Source organism: Panicum hallii, chromosome 7 (genome assembly GCF_002211085.1).
Source record: "Panicum hallii strain FIL2 chromosome 7, PHallii_v3.1, whole genome shotgun sequence".
NCBI lineage: Eukaryota > Viridiplantae > Streptophyta > Magnoliopsida > Poales > Poaceae > Panicum > Panicum hallii.
In genome coordinates, this window is record NC_038048.1 from 6,053,551 (window position 1) to 6,066,286 (window position 12,736).

The following is a 12,736-nucleotide window of genomic DNA, read 5'->3' on the forward strand; positions in this document are numbered from 1 at the left end:
GGAATTGGGTATACCTTAGCCCATAACTAGACTCATGATGGCTTTTAGCTTTGGGTAGAGTTTTTAGCTGAAAAGCAACAAAGAGTAGATCCTTAATTTCAACTTTTAACTTTCAGATTCTAGTTGATTAACCATTCTAGGTAAGCACCTACAACTATTCAAACATGGTAGAATCTTTACTCAAACATCATCTTTGATAATCACATAATTCCTCTTGTTACTCTATGTGGTAAAGGGAATAAGCAGTCTCATACATCGTGAGAGGCGGACGATTCTGAATCGAGATTCAACCCTTGCAAGGTAAACCTAACACACACACTTGGCACACCACAGGGTTGTTCCGAAGCAACCGTTTGCCTTTCATTCCGACACGTGGATCAGTGCCACCACAAGCGACTGCAGGTCATACGCACTTCCAAAGTGCAAGACGTACGTCTGTAGCGCGACTACAAAACCCGAACTCCTGGTTGCCCAGCAACACGTATGCCTACACGTCGAACTAAGTAACCAAAAGAAGCAAATACATGTGGTGGGTGGTATGTCCACTCCTCGGGCCGATCGGTTACTAGGCTTACCGCTTACCATATTTCACGGCATGTGGCTAGTACTTTCAAACGCTTAACCACCGCTACCACACACTGCGACCTTATCAAATTCCACAACACAGACGGGGTATCTTCTCATCAGGATACCTCACAACTCCCGTCCAGCATCCTTATAGTGATAACAGGAATGTAAACATTACAACTCCTATATCGCGCGAGTGACAGGGAATCACTCGACTTCTACCGGTCCTATCAGCATAGCAGCTAGTCGAGCTCAAGTTCTAGTGTTCAATACATAGGTCCCTGGAATTATGCAACTAAGTTTCCAAACAACTCCTAAGCACCTAATGCATAAAGATATAAATATAAATAATATAGGTTGCAGTGTAATAAAGTAGGGGTTATGTCTGGGGCTTGCCTTTACTGGTGGGACTGAAGTTAGTAAAGTTAAGATCTTCCGAACTTTGGTTCAGGGCTTCAGATAATTTCGCGACGAAGTTCCCGGGGTCTTCAGAATAACCTCCTTCTGATTCCGGGATTATCTGGTAATCTCCGTCGGCAAGAGTGGTCGAATCTATATGATATGCAAGATGGAGTTTAATGAATGCATACACTTTCATTTCGATTCACGATAAAGTTGCAATCCAAATAAAGGAACATTACATTTCGACAAACAACCTAACTACCCTGTACTGGGCAGTCATTTATCGAGTATTAACTAAATTAACTAGTCACGTTAAGCAATAGGGTGGTTTACCCTAAACATCTATACTAACTTCATTAGGTAGCATGTTTGGTTATCTAATTGGTTGGTGTATAGGTCTTGGCCTTAACCGATGAGGATGTATCAGGTTTAGCCGATTGATGTACTTTGGTCATGTCTAACAGAGGCGTGTCTACTGTGCGATCTTACTGATTCAAGGTTGTGTACCTTGGTCTGGATAGCTGATTGACAGGTGCACTGGTTTTCTAATTGATCGATGAAAACATCGATCACTTTAGCAGAGGGATGTTTCCTAAAGCAGCTGTGTCCTAGTTAATCTGTGTGAGCATCGGCGTACTTAACTGATCGCGTGCGTATCAGCATAGCGGATCCATGCTTTAGCAAAACTAGTCGATCAGTGATTTGACCTTCTAGCCGATTTAGTGTATCGGCACATTCGCCGATTTATACATCGGGTAGAATTAGTCAAGTGATGTATCGGCATAGCTAGTTGACTAAAGCAAGTAACTAGCCGATGGTGTATAGATAGACTAGTCGAACTATGTATCCGTACGGTCTGTGTCTCAGCGTATTCAGCCGATTGGTGAATCAGCTGTGTAGCCGGTTTTCATCCTTAATGTTCTCTTATATCTACTGGGGCATATCAGCTGTGTAGCTGATTGTCCTACTCTGCGCTGGCTGTGCCTAACTACGATGTGCTTAAGTGTTATCTTAGGTAACTAGATGTGGTTGCATCGGCTGGATTACGTCAACACAATAATTGAGTGTTGTACAGCCGATGGGATTATCTAAGTTAAACCTATTTCAAGAATTAGATGTAACAAAACACTAATATTAAACCAGGTTAGTGAGACCATAAGTGCAGAATTAGACTAAAGAGGATATGGTTAAGGGTATGTAATCGGTAAGCATATAGTTGATTTCTCAGCCGATAAATCGGCTGATAACAGTGTGTGGATAAAGATGGGAAAACTAAGGATTGACCGGCCATAATTGACCGCTATGGGAAACAACTGGAATTGGCTTAGATCAAAGGGTAACAGAACTCTAAGATCGTGTGTGCATCTCCGATACGTCGACTGTGTGCAGCCGATACGTTATTTAAATCGGAGGGTTAGTTGATCACTGTGCGCATCGGCATAGCCGATTTATGTTTTTAGCAATTTAGCCGATTTGTAAACATCAGCATGCTAGCTGATCAGGGTATGCAACTATTTGATTGTGCATTAGTTGAGAGTGAACATCGGCCGAGCTAATATGTGCGCATGTGCTAGATTTGTGAGTCGGCACAAGTAGCCGATTCCCTATGCTGTACTGGCTGTGCTTAGCTGACAATTACATTCTCTATTGGATGTACCTATCCAACTATTGACGGGAGTGTTAATCAGAGTAGTCCGTGTTTAAGTGGTTCGATGATATCAGCAAGCAACCGATTGATGCTTAGCCGGCGTGGTTGTCTAGATCGGATTAGGTCAGTCAGGGCACTAGCATCGGATCGGACCGATAGGGGGTTGACATCGGGCCGCGGGGCTTTTGCGGGTAGGGAAGAAGTCAAAAGGCTTATGGCCAATGGGGTCCTACAGACCTGTAGCCAAAAAGGTATATGGCCGATAGGGTCGTGCCTATCGAAAATCAGCTGAACTAGTAGCCGATTGCTAAGCCTAGTTACAAAGGTATATTAACTAAGTAGTCAATACACGAGGTAGACTAGGATCTTCATATAGAAAGGGCTCTAGCAAGATTGTAATCAAAACCAGGGCAAAGACATGAGCATCTATATGAATGAGGGTTAACCAAACATCACATATCTCCTTGATACACTACACTAGCACATGAGCAAAACCTGACGAGTAACTTCAGAAATTCATACCTAGATGTCTAACCTACCAAGGATGTTGTTCTTCAACAACTTGGAAAGATTATATAAATGAATTGTAATTCATTGCAATTGGAGCAGTACAACTATAGATACGAATTTAACCCTAACAAGTATAGGCAAAAGTCTAAAGCAAGATTTTTCAACTAACACATACAAAATTATACACATACTGCATAGATCTACTCACAAGGATTCCATAACATCTTCATTTGACATTTTATGATTTTTATATCATTTCCTACGGATTTTATAAGTTAGTTGCTTTTGCACACATAAAATAATAAAAGAGTTTCGCAGAGAGGCCCTCAGTTTCTCACCGGCGGTAATGGCGAGTTCCATCTGCTGCAGCTCATTGCAGTTGTGGCGAGGGACACGACGGGGTCACCGGATGTGGGGTCGTCATCGTCATTCTGCTGCTGCTCCTCTTCCTCCTGTTGCCGAGCCCGCACTCGCCTCGGCCTTGCCGCGTCGCAGGTCCCTCCGCGGCCATCCTCGCTAAGCTACCGCCGTGCGCGGCCTCACTGCCCTCCGCGTGGGTCTGTCTCGAGCCGCCACGCTTCAGTTCCATCCGCGCTACCAACACCGTGCGCTGCCACGCCTCCACGCGCTTGCGCCACTCCACCACCTGATACTTCACACATGGGGCCTTACAGTTCTCGTACTAGTCTACGTCAAACTGCCGCGCCAAAATTCCACCTACACGCTCCATCCGCGCGGCCGCGTCACCAGCTGCACCCACTCCAGCTTCGCTCGCCATCAGCCGAGCCGCGCGCCCTTGGCCGCGCCTACTCGCACGCCGTGGCCCGCACCGCCGGATCCGCTCCTGCGCCGCGCCTGTGCACCTCCACTCACCCGCGCAACTTCCCAACGCCCGCGCACGCCATCCGCACCTCGCGTTCGCCCTGCGCTCGCCTGGCGCCCACGCGCCCGAGCCGCTGGGCCCCGCTCCGTGCTTCGCCGCTCGCCCGCCGCCGGCTTGCCCGCGTCTCACGCGCCCACGCCTGCCTAGGCGCCGCTCGCGTTGCTGGCCCACACGCGTGCTGCCTAGGCCGTCCTGCTCCGTTGCCCTTGCGCCTGGGGACCGTCCAAGCCGAGCCCCGCCTGCGCGCGCCTGCACACGCACCGCTCGGGTCCGCCAGCACCTGCCGCGTCCCACGCTCGCCGAGCCGCCGCACAGCCGCGCCGCGCTCGCTCCGCGTGGGGCCGCCTGCGCTGGCGCCCGCAGCTGCCTGGGCCGGCCTCCGCCTGAGCCGCGTCCGCCTGGGCCCCGCGCACGTTTCTGCGGCCGCCGCCAGCTCGCGCGCCTCCGGCTCCCGCTCGCCCGGCGCCAGAACTCCCCCTGCGACCGGCCGCCCAAGCCCCGAGCGCCCGTGTGGGGCCACCGCCGCCCCGGGCGCCTGCTACAGCGTGCCAGCCTCCGCCTATCTGCTGTGTGAGGAAAGAAACAGAGAGGGAGAGAAGGAAAAAATGGAATGGGGAGATAAGGATAGGAACAGATAGGGGAGATGAAGATGGGGCTGCCGTGAGCTGCTATTGCCTGCTGAGGGAGACGCGTGGAATTTTTGCAGCAGGAGGTGGCAATCGGAACAGCGGTGAGTTGCAGAGCACTGAAACAGAGCAGCGCCAGAGGAGGAAGAGAAAGGGAGTTTCTCAAGGACTTGTTTGTGATTTTAGAAAATTACAGGGACCTCTTGGTAAAAACAATTTTAGCCACTATTCTAGGGCTCAAACAAAAATGTGGCCAAAATGAAAGTTGTACAACTTTTCAAGCTCTACAATCTTTGTTTTAGGGTTTGAACTCCAAAACTCACAATATGAAGTTTTATTTTAAGACTTGGACTAAATTTGAATTTTATAACATCTTTGTCATTGTTAGTATAAATTATATATAACCTTGGGTCTATTCGCAAATTGCTAAGTAAGTCATGATTACTTACATTATTACCTTTTTACTTCTAGTAATTTTGGAAAGTTACTTTTGTAAATCACCTATTTTTGCATAAAAGGACTTGTTCTTTTATAAAATTACATAAATACCCTTATTTTTACAACTTTACCCAAAATTTTTTAATACACTTCAACACATACATTTTAAATACAACTATTGGATAAATATATAATTTTTACAGGGAGTAGATTAAGAAAAATATATTTGCAAAACCACCCTTCTCTTATTTTGAAGTTACCTTCTGTCCAATTACATTTTACAAAAACAACCCTAGGTTTTTCTGTAATTATAAAAATACCCTTTTTACTTGCACTTTAAATTTTCAAAAGCTTCACATATCACACACAAGCTTTATACAACCAAACACATATTTCACACTAACAAATATATGTCTAACTTACAAGCACATAAACTGTCACAATTTTGATTTGATGAAAACCAGAATAGGCATCTATGAAGGATAGCAAATCACACCCGGAGGTGGAATCCACAATCTGATCTATTTGCGGAAGTGGATAAGGGTCTTTTGGACATGCCTTATTGAGATTGGTGTAGTCGATGCACATCCGAAGCTTCCCGTTAGCCTTTGGGACCACGACCGGATTGGCCAACCACACTAGGTGGTAGACCTCCTTGATGAAGCCAGCCTGCAGCAGCTTGCGGACCTCTTCATGGATGAAGTTTTGCCACTCAATGGACTGCTTCCATGGCTTCTGCTGGACCGGCCTGGCATCAGGGTGGATCTTCAGATGGTGCTCAATCACCTACCTAGGGATCCCGGGCATCTGCGACGGTTCCCAGGCGAACACGTCAATATTTTCCCAGAGGAAGGCGATGAGCGTGCTTTCCTATTTCTCTCCCAGATTCCCACCGATGCGGGTGGTCTGGGAGGACTCCGCTTCGACCTGGATGGTCTTCATGGGTACATCATCCGTATCAGATGGACGGACCTTGGGTGCCTTGGCCAGGGCCTTGGCACGCGGGGATGAGGGGTCGGACTCCTCGGCGCCGACTGTGGGGGCAAGCCCTGTTGCCAGCGCATGGAGTTTTTCAACCGCCATAACGGCAGCGGCCCGGCTGCTCTGAATGGTGAGGACGCCTGCCGGAGAAGGCATCTTCAGGACTAAGTACCCGTAATGGGCAACGGCCATGAACCGGTACAGGGCCGGTCTGCCGATGATGGCGTTGAAGGGGAGGTTAACTTTCGCAACCTCGTACTGCACGTTCTCAGTGCGGAAGTTGACCTCGGTCCCAAAAGTGACCGGCAGGGAGATGGTCCCTACAGGGTAAACAGGATTTGGGCCCACTCTAGAGAATGGGCGCGACGGAGCCAGCTTGGACTCCAGGATCTGCAGGTGCTTGAATGCTGCATAGCTTATGACACTGAGGCCTGCACCTCCGTCAATCAGCATGTGATGGAGGCGGACGTTGGCGATGGTGGGTGCCGTGACGAGCGGTAGCACACCAGCACCCACCATATTCACTGGGCAGTCAGATGGCCCGAAGGAGATTGTGGTACTCTTCCACCACTGATGGGGCACCGCCTTCAGCGTCCCAGGCTTCATTGAGAGGACCTCTCGGCGAAGGGTCTTGACGTCCCGCCAGGAGACGAGCTCCAAACTGCCGCCGTACATGACGTACAGCTTCTTGCAGTGCTCGTCCCCGCCAGACTCAGAGTTGCACTGGTGGAAGAGACCCTTGAGGTCTTTGTTGGGGGTTTGATACCCCAACTCCCTCTCCATCGCGGCTGCATCGGCATCGGAGGCTTTCTCCTTGCCGGACTACCGCGGAGGGGAGGAGCCTTTCCTAGAGGCTTGGTCGCGCCTCTTGCTAAGGCGCTCCGCGAGCTTCTGGATCTCGCAGCACTCGGTGGCGCTGTGGCGAGCCTCAGGATGAATAGGGCATGACCTGGGGTTGGTGCGCTGTTAACGTGGGCGCTTGCCTCGGGAGTTTTGGCCCCCGATCGTTGCAGCAGCAACGGCCGGACCCCCGACCCATGACTTGTCGAAGCCACGGTTCTTCTTGTTCTTTTTCTTGCCGCTGCCAGGGGCAGCAACACTGGGCCCGCTCATCTGAGCGGGTCCTGCTTGAGTTGCAGAGTGCCACTCATGGCCTTCTGCAGCCCTGGCGCATTTGTCCGCCAAAGCGAACAAGGTGGTGACGGTTTCCACCTGATGAGTCGCCAGCTTCTCCAGCATCTTCTCATCACGGACCCCCTGACGGAAAGCTGTGATGATAGACGCATCGGAGATACGTGGGATGGTTCCACGTACCTTGGTGAAGCAGGAGATGAAGGCCTGGAGGGTTTCTCTAGGTTGTTGCCTCACAGCGTGGAGGTGAGCCCCCACACCATGCTGCCGGTATGCACTGCCAAAATTTGCCATGAACTGTGCGCAGAGCTCACCCCAGGATTGGATGGATCCCAGAGTAAGGTTCATGAGCTAGGTCCGGGCTGGCCCGGTCAAGGCTACATGAAAGTAACTTGCTATGACGGCTTCATTACCTCCAGCCGCCATGATGGCGGTGATCTAAACCTGCAGGAATTTTGACGGGTTGGAAGTCCCGTCGTACTTCTCTGGCAGATGTGGCCGAAACTTGGACGGCCAGGCCACCGCCCGAAGGTGGTCTGCGAGCGCTACGCAGCCCACCCCGGCCACCGGTGCCTGGACAGGTCCTTGCGGCGTCGGTGCTACCGCAGCAAGTTCGGCATCGAGGTCACGACCCTCGATGTTGAGCCGGCGATCACGTGCCCGCTCAATGGCGACGCGGGCGTCCTCTTCCGCATGTCTGCGGTTGAGCTCAGCCCGGAGGTCCTCGGTCCGTGCACTCCTCACTGATGGTGAGTGCATAGAACCGGATGCGCCGCCCTGACGACGGCGTTACCTGGACACAGACCCCCCCCCCCCCCCCGCTGAGCCTGGGGAAGCCTACGCCAGGTTGAGGAGGTGGTCGACATCGTCACGCCATTGCCTCTGGGTGTCACGTGAGGCTGCCTCACCAGGTGTGGCAGAACCAACCTGAATTATACCGGCTCAAGCACGCGAGTCCTCTCCAGAGAGCTCCAACGTACTTCAAACGGTATAATCCCTTGGTCTGTCGGGTAGCGTCCCGATAAATCACCGATACAGGATCAAATAAGGTTACCTCACACGAAGGTGAGTCCAGACATACAATCACCAACATATTTTATACCACAGGGAAAATTATTTTACAAAAGCTTCCACAAGTAGTATAAAGTTCCACACTTAACAAAGTTATTACAAAGTTTGCAGAAACAGCAAAGGTTCAAACTAGGAGTCATTATTACAAACCAGTTTTAAAGTTCAAATGCTAGCAGTGGAATTTAAAGTACGATAACTATACACGTCGCTAGTATCAACATCATGCTAAGCCCGAGCATGACATTACTCGTTAGGGTTGGTGTTGGCCGGGGACGGGTCCCATTCCACGGACAAACCATCAGGCAAAGCAGAAGGCCAAGGCATAGGATAAGTAGGTCCTTCAGAGATATTACCTGAAACAAAATCATATAGCAAGGCTGAGTACTCTAATACTCAGCAAGGCTTACCCGGAATTGGGTATACTTAGCCCATAACTAGACCATGCAGGTTTTGCAAAAGGTTCAGGGTTTAGCTTTTGCTGAAAAGCAACAAAGAGTAGGTCCTTATTTTATATTTTAGCTTTCAAGTTCTAGTTCTTTTAACCAGTCTAGGTAAGCACCTATAACTACTCAAGCAAGGTGGAGTCTTTAAAACATACATCAGCATTTCTTATGAACAACAATGCTCTTATTACTCTATGTGGCAAAAGAGTTAAGCAGTCTCAATCTTCGTGAGAAACGGACGATTCTGAATCGAATTTCAAACCTTGCAAGGTAAACCTAACTCACACGCTTGGAACACCAACAGGTCATTCCGAAGCAACCGTTTGCCTTTCTTTCCGGGTCGTGGAACAAAGCCACCACAAGCGACTGTAGGACCATACGCACATCCAATGTGCAGGACATACGTCTGTAGCGCGACTACATGACCGTATTCCCGTCTGCTCTGCAGAACATACTCCCACAGTCAGTGCGTGTAAACATAAAATAAAAGTCGAGTGGTGGGGGACGAGTCCACTTGCCGGGCCGATTGGTTACTAGGCTTACCGCTTACCATATTTCGCGGCATGTGGCCAGTACTTTCAAACGCTTAACTGCCACTACCACACACTGCGACCTTAACCAAATTCCTCAACACAGATGGGGTATCCTTTCTTTTCATGATACAATACACAACCCCGTCCGTCATCCTTATAGTGATTGCAGAATTGTAATCAATAAATTCCTATATCGCGCGAGTGACAGGAAATCACTCGACTTCTACCGGTCCTATTAGCATAGCACTAGTCGGACTAAGTTTCTAATATTCAGTACATTGGTTCCTAAGGAGATGCATCTATGGTTTTCAGACAACTCCTAAGAACTTAATGCATAAATATAGATATAAATATAAATTGCAGTGTAAGTAAGATAGTGGGTTTATGTCCGGGGCTTGCCTTCACTGGCAGGGTTGGGGTCAGAGGTATTAATAAATTCTTCCGAACTCGGGTTCGGAGCTTCAGTTAATTCCTCAGTGATGTTCCCGGCGTCTTCAGAGATTTCCACTTCAGGCTCTGGGAGGATCTGATAGTCACTGTCGGCGAGAAAAGTTGAGTCTACATGTGACCAAAAGGACATAAATCTAGATTCTACTTCACAATAAAGTTGCAATCCAATATATTCAATAGTACACACCAGCAAACAACACAATTCTCTCACTGGCAGCCATTTATCGAGTATTAAATAAATTACTGAGTTATATTAAGCAATAGGGTCATCTACCCCAAACATTTAGTTAACTACATGAAGTAATATGGTTGATTACTAAATTAATTACACTTGACATTTTTAATTAATTAACTAGCTAATCTCCTTGAAACACTCTAAGTTATTATTTAATATAGATCTACTAATCAAGTTTTATTTATTTTAGTTATTTTACATCTAATCAGAGGTTGAAACTTTGCAGTTATGCTACACTACTTAGGAACAACATCTTAGAATATTTTCATAATTTTTTCATGAAATAAAAGCTGGTATAATTAATTATCTTTAGAAACAAACCAAAAATTCATAACTTGGGATATGACCTTTTATTAATCCTAATATTTTTATCAGGTATTACACATTCAAAAAGGAAGTTATGACAAAAATTTCAAATACAAACATCAACAGAAACACCCTTAATTAACAATTTAAGCATTTCATCAACATAAAACAAAAAGAACTCGAAACCTAAGCAAATGAACAGTAAAGTACTCGAACTTTTTACACAGAGCTATACATAGCACATACAATCTATGTTCCAAATTTCAGCTATAACACATGCCTACAACATGAGAGACAATTAAAACACTTATTTTCTAGTATTTAATCTACAACAGAAATTATACAGATATAGCTCAAGTTCATTACACAAAAGTAGTCGAATTTAATTCAAGGATTCCAATAAAACTAGTTTGGCATTTTTCTGAATTTTCTACGAGTTTCTATGAATTTTTAAAGTTCACAGCTTTTGAAACAAAAGGGGGGGGCTCTGGAATTACGAGGACGCCCCTAGAACTTTTGAAATCCTTACAGGGATGCCCCTGGCTCGTCGGGGAAGAAGGGCCGCGAGGTTGCCGGCCAAATTCCGGTGAGGGGATGGCGAGGGGTTGGAGGAGAAGTGATCAGCGAGCACAAGGGGATGAAGGCGCACCTGCTAGAGGCCTTGGGAAGGGAAGGGGATGACCGGAGGGGGCTTTCCCACGGTGGCCGAGGCGGCGGCGGCGGGGTGCTCGTTGGCGAGGAGATTTCCAGTGAGGAGGAGGGTCAAGCTTAGGCTTGAAAGCTGCAGCAAGGCAAGGGGAAGCTACTGGGGTAGTCGAATTGGACAGAGGAGGGGTGGAGATAGGGGTTCGACGGTGGACAGGAGCTTACCGGCGGAAGGAGAACGGCGGCGAGGTAGGTCCGGTGGAGGTCCGGCCTCGGTAAGTAGCTGGTGAGCGTTAGTGGTGTACGGGGAAACTTCCTAGGGGGTTGTGGCGGGGCGGGGAGAGCTGCAGTGAGCTGCCCACGGCAAGAAGAAGGGCGCTGGAGTTGGAGGAGATGGCGGCGGTGGTGCTCGGGGTTCTGGGCACGTAGAGAACAGGAGTAGGAATGGAATGGGAAGAGGGGGATGTATTGCTGCTCTTGAACCAGAGAAGAGAGGACGAGGGGGTGTGCACCAGCAATGCCATGGCGACGGCGAGCTGGCGGCGGCAGAGCCGCAGAACAGCGTGGCGCACGCGAGAGAAAGCCAGGGAGGGGAAGCTAGAGCGGCGCTCGGGTTGGGGGCGACGCGTGGAGCAGCTAGGAGCTGGAGGTGGCGCCGGGGAGCGACCGAGGCGCAGCACATGGCCGTGGAAGCGGTGCTGACACCGGCGGCAGGGGTGCAGCGGCGAAGCAGAGGAGCTGCCAGAGGAGGAAGAAGAGAGAAGGAGGTCCGAGGGACTTAGCTGGGAATTGCCGAAACTTCAGGGACTGCACTGTAAACAAAAATTTCCCGTTGATCCCAAGCTCTAATGAGAAAATGGTCAGCATGAAAGTTGTAGAACTTTTCAAAACCTATAACTTTACTTTAGGGCTAAAACTCAGAAACCTAGAGCACACTGTGTTATTTTACTATTTGGCACTCAAATCAAACTTTACATAAGTCTTATCCTACTAAAACAAATTTTATAAACTTTTGGGCCTATCTGCAAGCATTTAAGGCTGGTAATGATGACATTCATCTTTTTCACTTTGACCCTTGGTAATTTTTGAAAAGTTACTTTATACTCCAACTAAATTACATAAAAGGGTTTGTACTTTCATAAATTTACACAAATACCCTTATTTTCATAACTTGATTAGATTTTCACACAATTTCACACATACCAAACATTATTTCTATTGGTTTAATCTATTTGACACCTAGGGTGTCACAACCTTCCCCCCTAAAAGGAATCTCATCCCGAGATTACAGGAATGAGATGATACCTAGGAATTCCTGAGAAAGTTTGGGAAGTTCCTCTGGAGATAGTCTTCAGTTTCCCAGGTAGCTTCTTCTTCTGTATGATGATTCCACTGGATTTTAAACATTTTGACCGTTGCTCTTCTGGTACTTCTTTCCTTGGTATCCAAGATTCTGATTGGAAGTTCTTTATAGGAAAGATCGGGCTCGATATCGATACTTTGTGTATCAACGATTTCGGTAGGAACACGAATACATTTCTTGAGTTGAGATACATGGAAGATGTTATGAATGGCTGCTAGTTGAGGAGGAAGTTGAAGTCGGTAGGCTACAGGTCCACAAATTTCAAGAATTTCAAAAGGACCAATGTAGCGAGGAGCGAGTTTGCCCTTGATACCAAAATGTTGAACACCTCGAGTAGGAGATACTCGTAGGTATACAAAATCACCTACTTCAAACTGTATTGGTTTCCTCCTTTTGTCTGCATAGCTCTTTTGTCTTGATTGAGCTGTTTTAAGATTACCCCGAATGATCTTTACTTTTTCTTCTGCTTCCTTAACAAGATCCGGTCCAAAGATTTCGCGTTCA